Raw genomic sequence first — 21,496 nt, 5'->3', positions numbered from 1 at the left:
CCCCGGGGGCGAGAGAGCCCTGTTTGCACAATGCTTTATCTCAGTTATAAAAATCTGCCAGATTCAAGTGCTCGGGGTCTATGGCAAAGATAATCCTTAGAGCAAATAAGCGACCACGGCTAATTGAGATTTGACAATGCAGCGTTATTCACTTGAAGTATAAATTATAAACATCGTATATTTATTCTGACCTGCACCTCTAGCCTAGTTCAAGATACTGAGGTTCTGGGAACAGCTTCTGTGTGACTGAGCTAGCTGTAGTATGGTCCGTGTTAATGATGCATAAACCAACCTGAGAAAAATCAAGAGCTGCTTAAACCTTAAACTGGCTCTCCAGCCAAGCCAAATATTTTCTGGTAGATGAAGCTACATCACTACTTTGATTATTTTTTTTCCCACATGCTGCATCTTTGTCTTTCTGTCACCTAGTTCTCAGGCCAGTTTCCATTTTATGAGTCAAGGTAACACAGCAGATTACACAAGAAGGTATCTGCTGTGATCTCTGCCAGAAACTCTGTTTCTTGCTGTTAATATTTGGCTCTTCTTTGCCTGTCTCTCCTCAATCTAATTTACACATAGACAGTGTAAATCTGAGGTTGGATGGTTTTAATGTGGAAAAATGCAGATTTTTTTAAGTTCACTTTTGATGATAATCAAGAAAAATATATTTAAAATAGCAGGGTGTTTTTATTGCAGACATTTCTGTCTGTTTTTACTAGACACAGAATAGAACAGAATGTCTCTAAAACACATTTGCTTAAATAAAAGCATCAGTAAATACTAGAAGAGAAATTAGATTTAGCAACAATTGGTCAAAGCTCCCTCCAGTATCAGCAAGTTCATCTGGATCTTATTTCCCAGGTCAATACAGTTTGCATCTCTTAGGCCTGAGAAACCTTATCATATGTTATGGGTGAGAGAGGAAATGCTGCTTCTGCAGCCTTGCAAGCACTGTCCTGATTTGTGGGGAGAGACAGAGATCTTTTAAAGCTCATTTGATAACAGTTAAAAATAATACTTGTAATTTTATAGTGACTCTTATTCAGGCGAGAATCCCTAGCTCTTTAGCAATGCCTCTGGAATTAGTCACTGCCACGGAAAATTATCAAGGGAAGGTGAGCTGGTGACTTACCCCAGTGGCGCAGTGCACACAACTCCATGCAGCACGCAGGAGCAGGAACCGGCACGAGGTGCTCCACTAAGGAGCTGATCCCAGAAACTGAATTTTTACTATGTCAAATCGACCCTGCGTGTATGCATTTAACAGTCAGGGAAGCCAAAGCAAGCAAATTGAAGAGTTAATGTGAAGCCAGACATAAAGCAAGCAGCAATGTACCATTACAGCTATCCAAGCTCCCTGCAGATTATCGCCACACAGAGAAACTATGTCTTGTGGTTTCCTGACATGTTCTTTAGTGCACGATTGGGCTCCAAATGACTGTAGCCACATGATGCAAAAAACAAACCTTTTTGAATACACTACAACCTCCAAAAGGCTACCAGTGCCTAAGAAACCCACCAGCCTCATGTACACACACACTATAATGCACAATGTAAACCAACAGCCTTTGAATGACCTGTAGTTTCAGAAACTCCCTTGAGTTTCCATCACAGACTATATTCCTCCCCAGGTTTCCTCAGCCTGAATATCCTGAGCCTCTGTATGGGCTGGTGTGAGCCCAGGTCATTCTATGTGCTGTGGGAGAGAAGAAAGATCACACAGGGTTTTCTTTCTCCCAGTATTTCTGACATCTTCAGTAACACCTAATACCATTATATAGTGGAGTGGGGAAGACTAATTTTATAGTTTTTTCCCCCATCAGGAGATTTAATGTGGGTTTTTTTTTTGTTTCACAGACTACTTGCACCTACAGTAGAGGAAGAGATAATGGCAATATAGAGTAGGAAGAGCAGGTAGGAACTATGATCCCCTTCTGTGGCTTCTGAAAGGTGTGGCCACCCACCCTCTTTCCAAATACTTGTACAGAAGCATGCAAGGAATGCCCTTACTAGCTCCCAACAATAACACCCTGAAGGTTAACACCGAGCTTTCTCCATCAGAAGCTGATGTTGCAACTGCTCCCTAGCATGCCAGCTGGACATCACAGCTCCTGGCTATAGAATCTTCAGTGGTGCTGCTGAGCTGAGCACCTGTGAGAAAAGGGGACAGTACTTACACCCATCTCCTTGGAACTAAGAATTGCTAAAACCCTATTGATTTCCCTAACTTGGAAATAATTGAATATATTGTTAGAGATGGATTATATTATCGGATAATTAGTTTCAACAGAACTGAAATGAATGGATTTGAGGGGGGTTATTCTATTCCTTTTTGTTAAAGATATTGTCTTAGGAGGATATTGTGATTACATCTGCACTAGGGGCACATGAGAATGTGCTGGAAAAATAGAGAATGACAGAGTCTGGGACACCCTGCCTCTTTCTGGCAGTAGTACAGCTTCATCAGCTGAACAGGTTCTCCTGCAGAAGGTCCTTTGTGCTATTGGTACTGGCTATGCACTCTGAGGATATAGCTGTTTAAAGAAAATTTGTGGCATTTATCCATGTCCAAATACTGAGATCATTGTGTAAATGAGTGCATTAAAAATAAAAACTAAAAAATGTGCACCTATTTCCAGAGATGCACAGCCTCACCAAGGTTCCATACTTATTCTGCAGGATGCTCAAGGTACACTTTTTAATGGATCTTTAATAAAAGTGCAAATTACCCATGAAAGTGGTAGATACTTCACTGCTTGGAATGACATCTCCAGGCAGGGCTGTGCTGCCTGGAAGAACAGCAGAAGCCTGAACTGTATTAGCTTTGCTATAGCACCGAATGGGAAAGAAAACCTACAACCTCTAATATGCTGTGCCTGATAGAAGAAATCTCATAGAAAAATTAAGAAATCATTATATTGTTATGAAGTATTTCTGGATTCAGTATGTGCAGGCTTCACTTCAGTTGTCCAGTTGAAACCAGAAGAAAATTACTTCTGCAGAATTACTATGTGAAATAAAATTTTATGGTTTCAGTTGTATTAATGTTACACTAAAAACTAACCAAAGCTCTTGACATATCACCCATGTGAGTCCTACCATAGTGGGAAAAAAAAATTCTCCTAGAATAATGTTATATGGCTTGCCAGCTGTAAGCCTCCTGTTTTGTGGGCTAGTACTATTCAAATGTGCTATTTCTTTTTAATTATCATGCCAAGAATAATATTTCTTCCATTATATAACATTCTGCTGCCCAGGGAAGGGCAAGGTACTTTCTCACACGTACTGAAGACATTTAAGCTCAGCAAAATTCCTAGGAAAGTGCTTAGGAGTACATGGTTTTTGAACCCTGTGCTTTGCTTTGTGGTTTTTACTGGGGAGGAACACACACCAGTGGGAGAGTAAACTGTGTTGCAAAGACACTACCTGAAAACTACAAATAGATGGTCATTCGTTGGGGAAAAAAAAAATCAAGGGGAAGTTTAAAGAGGATTATAAACAAATTCCTCTATAGAAACAAACAACAACAATTAAAAATTCAAACAAACCCACAAACAAACCAACCCCCCAAACCAGGAAAAAACAAACTAGACCTTAGCTAGTTATCCCAGTCTGGTATTTCCTTTGACAGTCACAACCCTTTTGTTAGGAAACAATTTCCACCTTTTAATTTTTTTCTTCTCCACAAATGCATTTACTTTAAAGTCTCCTATTAGCTCCATGAAACTACAGCTTCCCCTTCAGAGTAAATGTGTGGTATTACTGCCCACCTGAACGCCATGTTATCTCTCATTCCCCAGATTAGGGAGTACCCAATTCAGATACGGTATCCAAGATAAACAGACATAGCATTTTAGTGTAAATGTTGTGCCTGTACATATTTACAGCCCTTATTCTTCCTATCACCATGCCCACAAATAATAATTTTTACATCCCTTTTATGAAAGCTTAAAGAAAGGAAATGAAATGGTTGCAAATACCAAAGTAAACCAACAGAACTGTTAAAATCCTTTCTCAAGAGGGTTCACTCTGCTCTATTTAAAGAGAAAGCGGCACTTTGACTGAAGTAATCCATACCAGAAATGAGAGAATAAGCTAACCATTGAATCCATTGAAAAGAGGAGTTGAGGCATAAAAAATTACTAAAAAACAATTACTGTAAAACAGCAGGAAAGAGAACGAATAACTGAAACTGAGGGATGGATCCTACCTTTTCCGATGAGCAGTGAACATGGCAGCATGACCTGGGTGGTCCTGGATCTTCGTGGTGTCAGGGCTGAGTCTAGTGGTAGCGTCGCTGATGCTCTGAGATGCCCCTTAGTGTATGACAACAGCTTTGAGGAAAGCATTGCTGTTTCAAAGGGAAGATTTTTAAATGACACATTAAGAGAAATAACAGATTTCATTTGCAACTCAAATTTAATTTGCAAAGCTGTTGGGGGCATACCTCACTCCTCATGCAGGATCCACAGGTACTTGACAGCAGGAGGCTGTAATGCTGCTGTGTTCCACTACTGTTGCAATTCTCTAGAGTCTGGAGAAAGCAGACATGAATTTGCCGTTGGCTTTGGAGGGACACATCATGGGAGACAATAAACATTAAAGCTGTGAGCAACCTGTTGGTGGTGCACTGCCTGTGGCAGCAAGTTTCTGGAAAATAATATCTTTAGTGTTTATCTGTGCTTCCGTGCATCACTTGCTGTCAGGTGATGCCACAGTAGGACACAGGGAGTCAGCAAGGGCAGCAACAGAGCCACATACATCATTCAAGGACATTTACAGGTACAGAACAAGCACTGTCAAAGGCAGCCCATGTTAGCTGGTGCTGGGGAGCCACAGTATTTTCTCAGAGTACTACTAATGGCTTCTGCTGCTCCATGCAGTGGACACATGCACTGTTAAGTTGTTCACAAAATGCTGGGATACCCTTGGGTAGCTAAATACTCCTGCACATTGATTTTCTTCCCAAAAAGTTGCTCCCATCATATGTCCTCCTCCTAGAAGTAATTGATGACTGAAAGTTATTCTCATCTTAAAGTTTCGAAAAAATATAGTTTTAAGCAATCTACATTTTTGTTTGGCCTTTGGGTTTTTTTTTAAGGCTCATTCAGGAAACTCTGCAATAGGTAGGAGTTAAACATTTTTGATCCTAATGAGATTTGAAAACAGTGTATCTTCCATACTACCCATAAAAGCAAGCAAAAAAATTAGAAGGATTTTAGCAGTCTTTAAAGAGATAATTTTTTTTCATAACCTTATATATTTCTACAGTGATCCAAAAAGACTGAAAAAAACCCAAATGGCAACATAATACTACAGTGTAAAATAAAACCATAGATTAATACCAGGAAACTACAGACTACTCCATCTGAGTCTGTGCAGGGAAGTCTTTGAAACTATTTTAAGTGACTCCAGCTTTTTTATTTATGGGAAGTACTTGGATGTTGACATTGAAAACAAGTTTTGCAAATTCTCAAACACAGAACCTACAAGAGCAGCAAATAAAGAAAAATGTTCTGAGATTAGCATCAACAACAAATCCCCAAACTTTTGATCTTTAAAATACATTGACTAATGGATGAGAAAGTGACTTTCAGTTTAGATAACAAGACCAGTTCTTTGGATCAAATAAATGCACAAAAGAAAAACCAGAACCCTGTCCCTAGCCTGTGAGAGACAATAATAAAACTCTACTGACTGCAGAGGAGAAGGTATGAACCTTTGAAGTAGATGGCTGCAGAAAAGCAAAGGCCTCTCAGAGAATGGAAAAATCCATAACTTAACTCCTAGGTTGTGTCGCTTTCAAAATGCAGATTATTGAGAGCAATGAGAACTGACAATACTGCCTGCAGAAAAATCACAGTTGTAATAGGGCTTAAGTAGCAAGAATGGAGATACTTCTCAAGATGCCAAAAAGATGTTAAATATGAGCAAGTCAATCACTGAAAAATACATTCAATCCACTCTGGAAATTTCAAACATAAGAGTGAATGAAAAGACCAGCCCATTTAAGCAGTGTGCTTACATTAAGCACATGGATAGTAATCTGCACCTTCCTTTGCTCTGCTTCATCATCCAAACCAGTTTTGTGTTGTTTTTTTTTTCAAGAAAAAAACATTCACAGTATATTTGTGTCACCAAATCCAACGTGCACTCAGAGATTTCTAAGGTCAAAAAGAGGCATTACAACAGAGGCCACATATTTCATAGAGTTGTTCATGTCCTTAGGACAGCATCTTTTAGACTGAATCCAAACCGGTCTCTTAGAAATTTATCCACATTTGATGGCAAAAGAGTGGTTAAAAAAACCTACCACATAATTCTGTAGCCTATTTAAATGCCAGTTTTTACCATTGCATGTGCACAATCCCTACATTTGCAAAACGTATTTGTAAAAAGTATGAACTGATCCTATTGTTACATCCTTGCATCTCAGACAGAACAAGGCCTGTTTACTGGCAGTGAGAGCATCTCTTCCTATTAGCATACTAAACTTGAGGTTACAGGTCTGAGAAACTTCTTCACAGAGATAAATGAACACCTGAGAAAACACAGGCTTGTTAAAAAATGAAGGTGTACAGCTCTACTATGTGGCTCTGTGCCAACAATATGAAAAAGCAGCTCCCAGCACCTGCACGTGCATGTACAAGTTTGGATTTTAGTAGATAATTGAGGGTGCATGCCACCTATTAAAGTGCTGTAGAAAAGCTTTGATCCCATTGACATCTTATATATGTGTGTTCATGTGTGCATAGGCGTACCTATTATATATATTAAAAAGTATTTTAATCATTCATGTAGGAGCCTTTTTTAAGATGCCATTTTGTTTCCCCAAGATTTTTGTGTTTATCACTTAGTGATGCCTAGGATGACTGAGAAGTCGAGAAAGAGGAAGGGCTTGTGCTGTGTAATTTTATATGCTTTGAGTAAAGCACCTGGAATGCTCTGTCTTGCTCTGTCGAAATCAGTGCCAAAACTTCCACCCATTTCATCAGGGCCAGAATTTCAAACCTATGTCAGGAGGTCATCTTAAGTGCTGAAAGTTAAACATCTGCTTAAGCAGAAAAGAAAGTTCCCTCATTGTTGGCTTAGATACACAGACAAGACAAGGCAAGACACAGCAGATGGGGCTAAACAGCAGGGTGAAGGTTTACTTGTCACTCTTAGAAATGTAATTGTAATGAATAATGCCCAGGCCCTGAATATACAGATATAAAATATACCAGAATCCCTGTATACGTATTCTGGAAAGATTTGTGTTAACTGAGCCAATGAATCTGAAGATCCTCATTGCAGCCAACAGATGCTTCACCTCCTGCAGGTCAGGTGCTTGGCTGTGCCAGCCATCCCCAAGACCTTCATTGGACCCATCTCCAGAGGTTGCCAACAGACTGACTCTTTCTGCACTGTGGCATATTAAGCAGATACTCTTTCTATTTTACCTTCCCTTCTATGCTAGGAAGATTGAAGTGAGGGGAAGAGTTGCAAAAAAGTTTGAGTTCTACCAGTTTTGGCAGAAGTGGTCTCTTGGCTCCTGCCACTACTGATAACTAAATGCTTAAAGCTCAACTGCACCCTTTGATGCTCTCTACTGATCACACTACTCCAGGAGCCAACTAGCACCAGGGGACGGAAAAGCTTTGCAACTCAAAAATGACTCCTAGGCAGTCTCTTTTATTTGCCTGTTGAGTGTCAGTCTTCTATACTACATTTCTAAGGAAGGCTTCTGTAATGCTTTTTCATGCTCTTGCTCCTTTTAGTCCTTGTTCCAGAAGTGCTAATGTGGTTCCTCAGTTTCAAACGATCTGCTGGAACAGCAGAAAACCTGAATTCCTTGCCAGGGAAGCCTTAATGCTTACAGTAAGAAGGAGAAGTATTTTCTTCTTAGGTGTATGACTCTTTTAAAATTATTTGTACTTAATTGCAGGGATTAACAAACCATATTTACAAGGGGATATTAAAAAAAAAAAGGGGGCAAGAAAAGAGTCACCTTGTCCTGCAAACCTTACTGCTAAGGGTACATAGTCACAGCCAGTGAAGCAAGTAAGCATGCATTTCTCTTTGTAAATTTAGTCCCTCAAATCTATTAAACTCAGAATTGTTTGAGTGGGAGTAACACTGATGAGGCTGTCCCATTGGACAGTCTGTAAACTACTCCCTTTGATTTGAACAGGCAATAGCAATTCCTTCTTACGTTTCTTACCTCTGGCAGATGTCCTTTGCATGGGTACTCAGGTATGTTGCAGAAAAGCACTTCAGGAAAGGGGATGTGCATCAAGAGCTGGCTGATCTTCTCCCTGTCCCGAGACTTCCGTATAGTCGGTTCAATATGCACATTCCCTTTGGATGAAATATAGTAGTTTTATGTTAAGTTCCGACCTGCTTCTAATTTCCTGGGATATGCATTATATGAAATTAGTTTTGTGTTTTTGACAGTGGGAAGAGCTTGTCTAGGGCAATTTTATCAGTCTTCCACATACAAAGTAAATCAATTAGATCACCACAACATTTCCTTATCCCTAGAGAGAATAGCCTTGATTTGCTCAACCACTGTTCATTATAATCTTTCTGTTTTGTAAGTGTCATGGGTTTTAATGCTTGATACAGATTTAGATGTCATCACAAAAGCACATGGGAAAATTCATTTTGTAGGTAACGGCAGGAGCATCAAAACTCACTTAAGCTCCACATAATTCTTTGGCAATATCTGGCAACTTTTCCTCCCAAAACAGAATTAATAATTTTCACTATCTTGAATTTTATGGAAACATCATAAAGAGATTCTTGATGTAAACACAATTCAACTGTGATCTTCTTACAGCTTGAAAAGCAACACATTAAGTATCAACTTGGTCTAGTTGAAGATGCCCCTGCTGACTGTAGGGTGAGGTTGGACCTTTGGAGGTCCTTTCCAAACCAGAGCGTTCTGTGATTCTCTGTGGTTTCCACATTAAATATGGGCAGTCAGTGAGACTTACAGCAAGCTTCCTAATCACATTTGCTGCAGTTTTTCTTTGTGAATCTAAGGCTCCTGCTTTTACAAAGTTTTCATCATTACCATTATATATAAAATAAAACATTTTTTTAAAAAAAAAGCAATTATGCCAAAGGAAAAAGAACAGTTTTGTGATCCTTGTTTGCAGCAAGCAAAAGACCATTTGGCAAATCACTGAGAAAGACAACGAAATCAGGAGAAAGAGACCTTGAAGTAGTGTGGAAAAGGAAACACAGGATGATTTTTTCTGCTTAGAAAGGATTTCTTATTCTCCTCCATCAGCCAGCTGAAAAGAGAAGAGAGATGATATGTTTGGCATCCTTTTCTATCAGTAATTATGATGTTTGCCCCACTCCATTTTACATGAAGGGATGTGTTCTCCTTAGCTGCTTTCCCAGCTTGTAGGATATGAACTGGCTGGTATGAAAACTCTCTAACTGCTTTTGTACTGGCACCGATCCCAGGCTCGTCAACCTTGGCGTTTGCACTTCCCAAGTGTGTTAAATTTCTACTAATATTCTGCAGAAAGAGGCTGCTAGCAGAAATATTTGCTGATATGGCATTCAGAAATGACCAGTGTGGTATGGAATATTTATGATGTACTCACAAATATTTCCAACAGCACTTACATGACAAATGCTATGCTCATGCACTCCACCAAAAAAAAAGGACAGACAAATCGTAACCTCTCAATCATGGATTGTGCAAGCTTTACCTATTGCAAAATTGAGAATTTATGTCCACATTTGTTTTAAACAACAAACATAGCTGATTGTATTAGCTGTCTAGGAAGTTAATGAGACAGTAGTCCTTCTGAAATAACTTGTTATCTAGGATAATGGTAACACGAAGAGTTAAGAATATGTCAGAAGAGCTATGAGCTCTGTCTTATTTACTGACCATATCCACAAATAGTCTGTTCTTGGATTCGCTCTGCCTCTAGCCTGGAGCTGAACTGCTTCTGGGGATCAGTAGTATGTAATTATCATTTTATTGTGTGGAATCACTCACTGTTAATATATTATTTTGATAGATGCACATAGTACTACCAAGTGTATTTTATCTACTGTGGGTATGGCTTTTATCTACCATAACACTTTCAACAACTAAAGTCAGTTGATATGCTGCTTCTTTTCTAACATTCTTAGACTATAGTTAAAGGATTTTCACTTGTCTGAATGTTTTCTTACTTATTCTAAGGCTCCCCTTTATATTTGTGAAATGTTCTGTTTTGTAACGTTCATGTGCTCTCAAATGGGCTTTAAAAACAGAATAGCAATAGCCACTTGCAGAGTGCATATACTGTTCTCAAGATAAGCAACAGTGAGTGTAGAATTACAATTCTTTTAAAGCTTTTGTAGTGTACAAATAGTGCACTGGGGGAACACAAAGCTCCCCATTCACATTTATTACCTTCTCTGTGTCATTTCTCACTTACCAGGGCACTTCTTGGTGCATTTTGACAAGCTCTGTGGATACAAGCATTTTAAAACACCCTCATTCATCTGCAAAGCAGTAGTTTATCTCTTATTTTCCTTCTCTCAATTTGAATTTTCATTAATCTCTCTCATTTTTCTAGGTTAATGCTTAATATTCAGAGGCACAAATGCCAGGGTTTGTTTGATGAGTTAAATAGTCTCACTGCATGACAGATCTGTTTGATGAAAGTCACCTTCCTTCCTGACCATGCACTACTTTTCCATATTCAGGAAGCATTTTTAAGAGGAGACAGCATTGAAGTAATTCTGCCTCTACTTAAATCCCGTGACACCCATATCTGAAACTTAATACACGTAGAGCTGAAAATAAGAGCTCTTTAAAAGCCTTGGAGTTAAGAATTACACACAGGCAGCGTTTAGTCCTTTTGCTTGCATTTTTGTCCTTCTCCTAGCAGATGCAGCAAACAATTCTTTTCTCTTTACTCTGAACAACGAAATGAAAGATACAGCACTGCAAGTATGCCCAAAACTTTTTCACTCTTTTCTGTTTTTTTTTATGAGAAAACGTGCCCTAACTCTGACACATGAATAGAAAGCTGTAATTCTGACCTGTACAGACAATAGCCTGCCAGATAGTTGTGATACAAATATCAAGGAAGAACAAAAAAAAAAAAAAAAAGATGGATATAGACGGAATCCTGGCCCCATTGAAGCGCATGGGAATTTTGCCATTGATTTGAAAGGAGCCAGGATTTCATTGCAAACGCATTGTTCAGCTGTAAAAGTTGTCACTTTTAAGTCGGTACACCCTCATGCAATCAGTCCCAAGCTCCTGATGAAATTATATGTAATTTTTCATATTGCCTAAATATTTTTGTTAACAGCTGACCCTTTCCCTTTTTAAACACAACCTCCTTCTGCAAGACATATATTGAAGACTTTTGTTGATTTTAATATGAATTTCAGCAACTTTCCCACATCCTAGTAAAGCCTGCTTGAGCTATTTGTTTCCACACAATTCCTCTTCTTGTTCTTCTCACTTTTGGTATAATCACTGTGAATACAACTGAAAGTAACTGAAATTAATACAGGACCTGGTTGAATTGTGGCACTTTCTGGCTTCCTGATAGCATAATTCTTTATCATCATTCTGTCTGCCTTTGTTCTTGGCAATATGTTTAGATAAACTACTTATCTACTACTGTTATCTTTATTGCACCCAACACTTAAGTTACAAACATGGGGGTGAATATTTGAGGAACTTTTATGTGTCTGTTTCATTGGGGAAGCTTCTTTCTTGCTATCTGTATGGTCAGAGCATCTGTCTACCCTCATGCCCGACTTTTGGAGAGGTAACAAAGTAGTTTGAGAGGAAAAAGAAAAGAGAAAGTAGTGGGCAAATATTTTATATCATGCTTAACTAAAATACTCGGTGCTGCAACTTGCAGCAGTGTCACATCCTGTGACTTAACACAAGCCATTATGAGTTCACAGAAGAAAAAGCTATCTCATTATTTACAACTGTACATTATCTGCTGAAAATAAATACATTGCCAAAATTAAGCAATAAACTTACTTAAAATAGCAAATGTACAAGCAAAATAGCACAGCAGCTGCACAGTGAGCTTGGCCTTGGGTAGAAGCTACAAGTCAGACAGCTTGTGGTGCAGTTACTGTGATGCTGGCAGGCAGTGCCCTCACCCACTGACAGCTATTGCTCTCCCTACAACACTTTGTGACCTGGGAGAGTTTCTCTTTAGATACCTAAGGAAAAGTTTCATCCACAGAAAGATGTGTAATTAAAGTATAATCATCTGCCCCACCCTGCCACTGAACAGACACAGAGGAGCAAGTGGTGCCCATGGCAGGGGTCTGTGGGCCCAGGTGAACCTCAGGAGATTCAACAAGAACAAAACCAGAGTCCTGTACCTGGGCTGCAACAATCCTCACTATCAATACAGACTGGGGGAGGAGGTGACAGAAAGCAGCCCTGTGGAAAAGGACTTGGAGGTGCTGATGGACAAGAAGCTGGACTTGAGCAGACAGTGTGAGCTTGCAGCCCATAAGGCCAATCACATGCTGGGCTGCGCCAAAAGATGCACTGTCGGCAGATCCAGAGAGGGGATTCTGACACTTTGCTGAGACCTCCCCTGGAGTGAAGCATCCAGTTCTGGAGCCCTCAATATAGGAAGGACATGGGAGGACCATATAGCAAGTCCAGAGGAGGGCCAGAACAATAATCAGGGGTTTGAAGCACTTCTACTGCAAGGACAGGCTGAGGAAGCTGGGGTTGCTCAGTCTGGAGAGGAGGCAGCTCCAGGGAGGCCTAATAGCAGCCTTCCAGTACCCTTGAGGGCCTACAAGAAGGCCAAGAGAGAGACTGTTCACAAAGGCCTGTAGTGATGGAACAAAGGACAACAGCTTTAAACCAGAGCAGAGCAGATTTCGATTGGATGTTAGGAACAAGTTTTTCACTAAAAGGGTGATGGAACACTGGAACAGGTTGCCCAGGGAGGTGGCTGAGGCCCCTTCCCTGGAGATATTCAAGGTGACGTGTGACAGAGTTCTGAGCAACTGGATCTAGTTGAGGATGTCCCTGCTGACTGCAGCAGGAAGATGGACTAGATGACCTCTGGAGGTCCCTTCCAGCCCAGACCTTTCTGTGATTCTATGATTCAAAGTGACTACCTGAAATGAGGAAGAAAGCAAACATCTTTGCTACGTATTTCCTGCAGGCAGACTGTGTATGGTGGCTTTTACAGCTGCATCCGCCAGCACTGAGGCAACAGCCGGACTGCCCCAATGCCCTGTGGGCATTCTTCCCCCTAGCACCTTTAATCGAACCCAACAGCAGCAGTCAGCTTTGGCCCTACCTCACTTTTTAGGATCTGCACCCCATTTTGCTGTACCATAACACTATGGCAGTGGTTCAACCATGCAAAGACCCCAGCAGCTACTGAGGAGCATCCTTACCCAGACATCAGAAAGCTGGCAGCACTTGCCAAGTCCTATTTACTACAGCAAGTGAGGAGAAACTGAGACGGTTAAAAGGTTGTTCTCCCACTGCTCTGGCAAAGGGGAACTCTACCTGCAGTCTCAGGGCTCTGCCCTCCAGCCTTAGCTCTAACCAGGCTGATGTTGTCACTGAGAGTTGAAGGCAGTTTTGCTAGAGAGACAATTAAAGGGAAACCAGTGAAAATGTGCTTCTCAGCTATGTCTAAGAGAAGCTTATCCTGAGAACAAATCACCTGAGTTTAATAAACACATCCTTAAAATAGTTAACACTTCTACTGAAAATCTTCCAGTGATCCTTGTCACTGATGGAAGCTCATTGGAGGTACACCTACAGCTGTCAGATTTGATACAAAAAATCAAGTTAATCTGCTTCAAATTAGATTTGAGGAGAAAGAGGGTAAAATTAAACACAATTGGTTTAGGATGAAATGGCTACTTTGTAGTTCTTGGGCCTTTTATTTATAGTAAATATTTGGCTTGCCTTGGAGTAATTTTTATTTTGGCTGTCTGTAATTAATGACATGGTTCATTAGTTGCAGGGAAGCTAATGGAGCTCTGCTGTACAGTAGTTCACATAATTGTGGGAGGTAACTCATTCCACATGCTTGAACATTGTAATTTCAAAATATTTTCCTAATAGTTCTCAAATAGAAGTATTTCTAAATGCACATTGAAAACTGCCTATATCCAAGTAACATTAACAGACCATAGTTTAAGCATAACATGCCAAGAAGTATTATTTTTGGCTGTAACATAATTGGTATCACATGCTGTTGCTATTTTATATACTCTTTTCCTTTTTGCCTTAACTTTTATTATTTTATACAGGCACAGGTATTACCTGAGGGTGATTTTGCATAGCAAGATGTAGGTGTATATTAGGTACTGGAATTTTAGCTGGTTAGTTTTCTTGTTTCAAGTTGCAACAAATATATCAGGCAGTTAAAGAAACTAATCTAGCAAGTATTTCCTCTTACACCTGGCAGGATAAAGATAATTCTAACATGGCATTTTAAAAACCAATTTAGATAGAAAAGTGGATTACAAATCTACAATAAGACTGAATCTGTAAAAAATTAACACAGTGAATATTCCTATAAGTACCACTTTAACGTAGAGGTCTTTAAGTGTTTCAGCTCTTTATTGCCCATACCTGTAGAAGCCTCACAACTTGCAATCCATATCCCAGTGGCGGAGAGGGTCCTTATTTCTCAGTCACGTTCCTCAGTACTATGCACTCAAACTAAAATGCAACTGTGAAGTGCCAACAGTGAAACAGATACAGGAGATTGTTCCTGTCCCACCTTGCAGCTATTTAATGGGGACCCAATGGAAGCGTAGATGCTGCACAGTCTACCTGTGTTTATTCTCTTATATAGGTATGATAATTTAGATGTAGTAATATTGATGTAGTGGCTGGGGGAGCACCTGGCTAATTACTGTGTACCCAGAGTTTCTGGGCTTGCTCAGATTTCAATCTTTTCCTTTACATTCAGTTCACGCACCCAAACCCACAGTGGAACAGGCTACCCAGGGGAGTTTTGGAGTCTCCTTCTATGGAGATATTCAAAACCCACCTGGATGTGTTCCTGTGTGATGCTCTAAGTGATCTTGCTCTGGGAGGTGGGTTGGGCTACATGATCTTTCAAGGTCTCTTCCAACCCCTAATATTCTGTGATTCTCTGTGATTCTGTGATTTATGTAAGTAATCAAACTTGACCTCCATATTTCAGGTTCAGAATTAAATCTCATTAGAGTCTGAACATCATTTGGGTCAAGATACTTTCTGGCTGCCAGCAGAATTTAAGTGAATCCTGAACTCAGGGGTGGGGACAACCAGATTTCCTTGTGACAGAGCCAAGGTACATGGGTCAGGCAGGGATTTGATATTCCATTGTCTGGGCAAATGGGGGACCAAGAAAGAGATTGGTACCTCAGGGGTTACCTGTCCTGCCATGTATAGATGGTCTCTGGAAATAAGCGCAAAGCTGCAGACCTGAAAAAGTACCAATATGTTAAAATACTTTACATAGAGACTTTATATACACAGCTGCAAAATTGGTTTCATTCTGGAAAATTTAAGCACTCTTAAGTGTGGCTTATTATGATAAGCAGGTGTACTAGAAAGGCAATGCCATTTTTCAGGAAACTGATGGGATAAAAACTGTGGAGAAGTGAGAAATGTTTGTCCACTTGAGGAAAAAACATAGATTATTCTGTTACTTTCAGGTTTGAGCTATGTGTTAATAACACTGATTTTAATACTTGTCTTCCTTAATACTGAGGTTCTGTAGTGATCTTTGCTGTGGAACTCTGTTTCTACTTAGCTGTTTGCAAATTCCTGTTACATTCTGCCTAAACTATTTTGGGATGCTTTTCACTTTGGGGCTTGATATCAGTAAGTATTCATAGACAAATTAAAAGGAACAATGTGCTTAATAGTTCCATGCAAAACTGAGCCAGTACTATTTACAATGCAAATATTATTAATTAGAAAATCACCTGAGATGACTATTTTTGGATAAAAATCAGAACTGCTATATGTCCAGTTTTCATGTTTGTGTAGAGTACAGAGTTTATTTCTAAAGGCGTTTTGAGACAAGCGTAACTAACAAAAATACTAACATTAATATCCATTTTCCTAGTGGCAAAATCATGAAAGCCTCCCCTCCCTGGTCTTGCTCTCAACATTAGTTATGTGATAAGAATTGCTGCTATTATTTCTTTATACATACATTTTTATTTTACAAACAAAACAAAAAGTCCCCAGCCAAAAGCTTACCTGGCACTCTGATGTACCAGAGATGTTTCTAGAATGATGAATACTCAGAGCTGCAACACGTTGCCCGAGTCTGACCATCAGCATTTATGCCACAAGGGAAGGCGTTAATTGCGTATCCTGGGAAACATCCCCAAATTTTACTGCTGCAGCAGCAATAGAAAGTGTAATTCACATGACATATTCAGGTAACTCTAAAAAGACACTCTGGCTAATTGTAATATTTTTGAGTACCCAGAACAGCACCCAGCATTGACATTATATGAAGAAATCCAGACAGAGAAGCAGTTATGTAACTACTTCTAGTCAATATTGGTCAACCGAACAGGTGCAAAGAAAAATAGTTCTGATGATTATATATACTTGAAACATTATGGCATATTAATTATGAAATCTGTCATATAAAATTAAAGACTTTCTGTGCTGACTTAGCATGGACCTGCTATGCAAGGGTTTCCCCCCCCCTTTTTCATATATTTTTCAGTGTAATCCATCTATCTCATGTTTTACGCAGTACCAATCTGTAGTGCAGCTAATTAATAAAGAACTCTAGTAAGTAATATCCACAAATGTATTTTGCAGTATGGCTTTGTCTTATGAAACTGTTTAATGATGTCTAACAGCAACATCAGCAGAAAAAAAAAAAAAAAACCCAAACCAAAACAAGACAGCCTAGTTCATGTGCACTTAGTTCAGCATTTTTGGGAGATCATATACATATCTGTAAGAGTTTCCCCAGTTTGCTCTGCTGGGCTTCATGCTGTGAAGGAACCTATGATCTGGGTGAAGCTAAATAGGAGGATGTGTTTCAGGAGCCACAGTAAAATACTGTAGCTGTCGATCAATGATCTGTCTCAGGGGCTGGGCTGAAACTTGCACAGAATTAAATTCCTGACTTTATGCATTGGCACATTAGAGCTGCTGCACCAAATGTGATCATGCTACAGACTCTCTCCTGCTGAGCAGATGGCATGGTAATGCACTGTTAGATGCACAGTATCACAGTATCATCAGGGTTGGAAGAGACCTCACAGATCATCAAGTCCAACCCTTTACCACAGAGCTCGAGGCTACACCATGGCACCAAGTGCCATGTCCAACCTTGCCTTGAAGTTCCCCAGGGACGGCAACTCCACCACCTCCCCGGGCAGCCCATTCCAGTGTCCAGACCTTTTTCATAGAATCATAGAATGTCAGGGGCTGGAAGGGCCCTCAGAAAATCACCTAGTCCAAGCTCCCTGGCAGAGCAGGATCACCTAGACCAGATCACACAGGAACACATCCAGGTGGGTTTTGAATACCTCCAGAGAAGAAGACTCCACAACTCCCTTGGGCAGCCTCTTCCAGTGTCCTGTCACCCTCAACAGTGAAAAAAATCCTTCTCCTGTTTAAATTAAACTTTCAAGAATAAATCTAGTTCTGCCAATTACCAGTGATCTATTTCCTGAAAGTCACATACTTCAGCTCCAGCAATGCTTGGTAGACCACGTACTTGATTCAGTAGGAAACTTTTTTTTTTTTTTTTTAACATAAAAATGACATTTATTTGTCCTACAATTGCCAGGGGAAAAAAAGCAAAAACCAACAAACAAACTCAAATGAACAAAACAATAATAAAAAAAACTAAAACAAAACAAAACAAAAATCCCAAACAAACATTTTTATGTATTCTAAATACCTAAATAAAAAGCAATTAACATGCCCCTTCTCTCTGTTTCCTCTCTCAAATTGAGAGGGAAGGATGGTGTTTAACAGACGGGAAAGCAAAGCACAGCTAAGTTATGCCTAATTCACCACAATTTGCACTTGCAACCAAAACACTTTCATATCAGAAGCACAAGTTGTTCTACTTATGTCAGTTTGGATTGGACTGTGACTTTTATTGCTTAGAAGGAGAATGCTAAACCATGGTGTTTCCTAACTCCTTTAAATCAAAGGGGGTTTTACAACTTCTCATTTTTGATTTGGCAGTGCTGAAGTTAATGGAACTTTGTCTCTAGGTTCCACGTAAAATGATTCAATGGTTAATATAAGCCCAGAGATATTTCATAGGTAGTAATGGGGATTTGGGATTTCTGTCTTGAATCATACATAAAATAATATCTGAAATTCAGAGATATCATTTGTAAACTGTTGGGAAAACATTTTTTCTTTTCCCCCTTTTTTTTTTTCTTTTCCCCCTAATGGAAGTCACTTTGTAGAACATCCAAAAAGTTGTCTTCTTGTTATCCATATTTATGAAGGAAATTCTCCATTTAAAATTTCCTGGTAGAATCCAACCATTTGAGTTAATTTTAATTTCAGAATGGATTAGGCCTGAAAACTCAGCTGGCTCTACCAAGAAAACAGACTTTCTTCTATTTCCCCACCCTGAATTTTGGATGTATTGAACATAAAGCAAGACAGGCAGACAGTCATATTTACTTACAGCAGAGACATTGCCAAGTTTATAGAAACAACCTTTATCAAAAGTTTTTTTTGTCCGTGATATTTCTCTTCCAGATACATTTTGAATTTTCATTTCTTTTCATATTTCCTTAGATACTTTGTTGATTTTTCTGTCTTGGCAACACAGTCTATCATTATATCTTGTTTTAAAATGTGTTGAGTGATTAGAGAGGAGTCAGTGCAAAAATAGCAACAGCCGTGACTGCCTGTGCCTTACCAAAAATACCCAACCCTGTATGCCTTCAGACATATCATGCTGGTGAGGCTACCCTATGCTACTGGCCCTTCAGAATCAGGCTCACCAAAAAGCTGTGCAACAATGGCAACAGATTATTGGCCAGATCAGGTCTTCTGTCTCTCCTTGGTCATTTCTCTGGGGACAAAATATGTTTATTTACTTACCCTGGGAAAACTGCGGAGAACAAGCTCATGTCTTTCATCTGTCAGTTCTCTTCCTCTATGCCTTTGTCTTCAACTTGAAAAGTAAATAAATAAAAAAGCTCTTGTAGCTAACCTTGTCTTTATCATATGCATTTCCTTGTAGCTTATGTATCTGCCACCCTTCTGGGTTTGGTTTTAATTATGTATTTCAGAGCAGAGATAATGCATTTCAGTTTCTCACAGAATGCCCCACAATCTGGAGACTTTGTGCTCTCACTCTTAAACCTGCCTGGTACTAATTTATAAACAGCAGCAGTCTCCCCTCTGATGATGCTTTCAGAGTTTGAATTGGGTGAAGGCCTTTCCTTTAAAAAGACATTAAAATTAAAAAATCACAGTTGGTCTTTCCCCACCAAAGCCACTGTGAGGTACAGGGCAGCCCTTGATTCACATGTGCATAAGCTATCAGTTATAACTTCATGCCCCAATCTACTACCTTCTTTGCTCTTAAATGCATTTGCTGATTAAATTTGGTTTATTCAACATTTTTTTGTGTCCCTTCCTTGTAATTGAATTCCTGTCATTTTCTACAGATTTTCAGGATAAAAGAAAACCAGCTACCATATTTTCTTATGGACAAAGCTTTGTGTCTTGGCCAAAAGCCATTTATAGAAGGAATACATCAGTTGGAGGCCTTCCTCTCCAGTCAAAATGAGAAATTGCTCCTTATGTTGTCTTTCATCTTTTAAATATGTTCTGATCTGATCTGAGCAGCTGTCTATGTTAGATTTATTCCTCTGCTTGTTCACTGATATTCCCATCTATGCTAATCAGTCTTCCTTTGTACATCTTGAGCATTATCTTCTTAATCAAGTTAATTTTCAGACCCCATTTCTTGGTTTTCATGGTCCAGTTCCTCCATTAATTCTTGAAGATCGAGTTTTAAAATCAGCATGATATCTGACAATCTGATTACTTTTTTTCCATGCTGGGTGTTCATTTCTCTCATTCTGGACATTACTTTCACAAAATTGCTACAGAATATTTGCAAGGAGGTTTAATACAGTAATATCATATAATTTTATTTCTCTACCTCTCCCTATAAATGCACACACAGACGAATGTATAAATAATCCTATACAATTTAAATATGTGGTGGATATTTCAGATTACTGTGTGCTTCCTGGAGACACAACACAGTGTCATATTTTTAGGTGCTTAAGCTTTTCAGAGCTCTGACTTTTGAGTTTTCTTCCAGCCAAACAGCCATGGTCATGCAGTTCATGAATGCCATACAGAATAGTTAGCTCTACACTTGCTCTCCAGTAACTCATTAATCATTTGAGCATTATCCGCTTCAAAGCACCCAGAACAAAAGCCCATCTGTTTGCATTGTTTAACAAGTCACTACAGTGTGTCAATACCTGAAGGAAGTATCTTTACACATTTAATTTCTGAAAGGACACAACCCCACCGAGCTTAACAGCTTCTGGTCCAAGACATTGTCAAAACAGTTTGGAGTCCACAACCAATTGCAGCATTAGGGTTTGTTTTGCTACCTGATTCATTGCTGCTTTTCCTTCATCTTTGGGACTATAGAAAATGCCTGTAGTAGTCACACAAGAAAAGTCACTAAGACACCAGAGAAACTTCCCAAAGCAGCAGAGAGCTACTTCATTCACTCTACTGTAGGACTGAGTGTAGCTAAATAACCATTCCTAATTGAGTCTCATTCAAAGCTGGAAGGATTTCATCTGAAGAACCCAGAAGTTGGCTTTTCTTCCTTCGGCCTCCTTCCAGCAAAAATTTTCCCAGCAAAAATACTTTTCCTTTTGTTTACCTGCTCTCTCCCAGGAAAAATTTCCATACTACTTTTGGCAGGGGAGATGATGAGAAAGTACTGGAGCAGTTAACTCTGCCTCCTAAAGGAGTGCAGATTGTAGCATGGTCAGCTTACAACTTATTCCTACAGTTCTGAATCCTTGTTGCCAAAATTTCCAGTTTCTGAGGACAAGGTTTACCTACCAAGCAGCTTTGTTGCAATTTTATGTGACAGTACAGACTTCCTGAGCAGCTCTGCTCAAGTCACCACTTTCTGCTGTCTCTGACCTTCTATGTTCATTCAGGCACTCTGCCTCTTTCCCTAGATGCTTTAATTCAATGGAAATTGTGAAGGAAATTTGTCTCCATGCCCAGCATCTGTGAAGGTCCCATAAACCATTTCAATTTTATTACCCAATCCTGATTATTGAGTGTTTTGCCACTTACCTGTAGTTTGCCAGAGTTTTGGTCCAAAGGCAAAGCTTAAATAGCACATCAGACCTTGGAATAGAAATGAGCTTCTCTCTTCACTGAAAGGAAAGTCCTAACTGCTGCCACTAATGTCTGTCACTCCCCTGACGTGGATGTGCGTCGCATCAAAAATTCTCCTCTTTTAGC

General features: G+C 39.5%; 1 protein-coding gene and 1 long non-coding RNA gene across 14 annotated transcripts in view; both read right to left on the bottom strand.

Moving 5' to 3' along the window:
• Nucleotides 1-4,530, bottom strand: part of LOC135182515 (uncharacterized) — a 98,290-nt gene extending 93,760 nt beyond the window's left edge. For all 13 annotated transcript variants that reach the window (XR_010305230.1, XM_064156688.1, XM_064156692.1 and 10 more), the window contains exons 1-2: nucleotides 4,448-4,530; nucleotides 4,211-4,351 (exon numbers count right to left, since the gene is read on the bottom strand). The gene's annotated coding sequence lies outside the window, so the exon portion shown is untranslated. The remainder of the gene's footprint in view (nucleotides 1-4,210; nucleotides 4,352-4,447) is intronic.
• A 3,679-nt stretch (nucleotides 4,531-8,209) lies between these two features.
• Nucleotides 8,210-16,328, bottom strand: LOC135182226 (uncharacterized). Its single transcript, XR_010305108.1, has 4 exons — nucleotides 16,232-16,328; nucleotides 15,383-15,445; nucleotides 9,203-9,281; nucleotides 8,210-8,340 (listed from the first exon to the last, which is right to left on the bottom strand). It is a non-coding gene; the product is annotated as an uncharacterized LOC135182226 (long non-coding RNA).
• Nucleotides 16,329-21,496: the final 5,168 nt, after the last annotated feature.

This window comes from Pogoniulus pusillus, chromosome 16 (genome assembly GCF_015220805.1).
Source record: "Pogoniulus pusillus isolate bPogPus1 chromosome 16, bPogPus1.pri, whole genome shotgun sequence".
NCBI lineage: Eukaryota > Metazoa > Chordata > Aves > Piciformes > Lybiidae > Pogoniulus > Pogoniulus pusillus.
The sequence above is the reverse complement of the archived record's forward strand: the minus strand, read 5'-3'. Positions and strand labels throughout refer to the sequence as shown.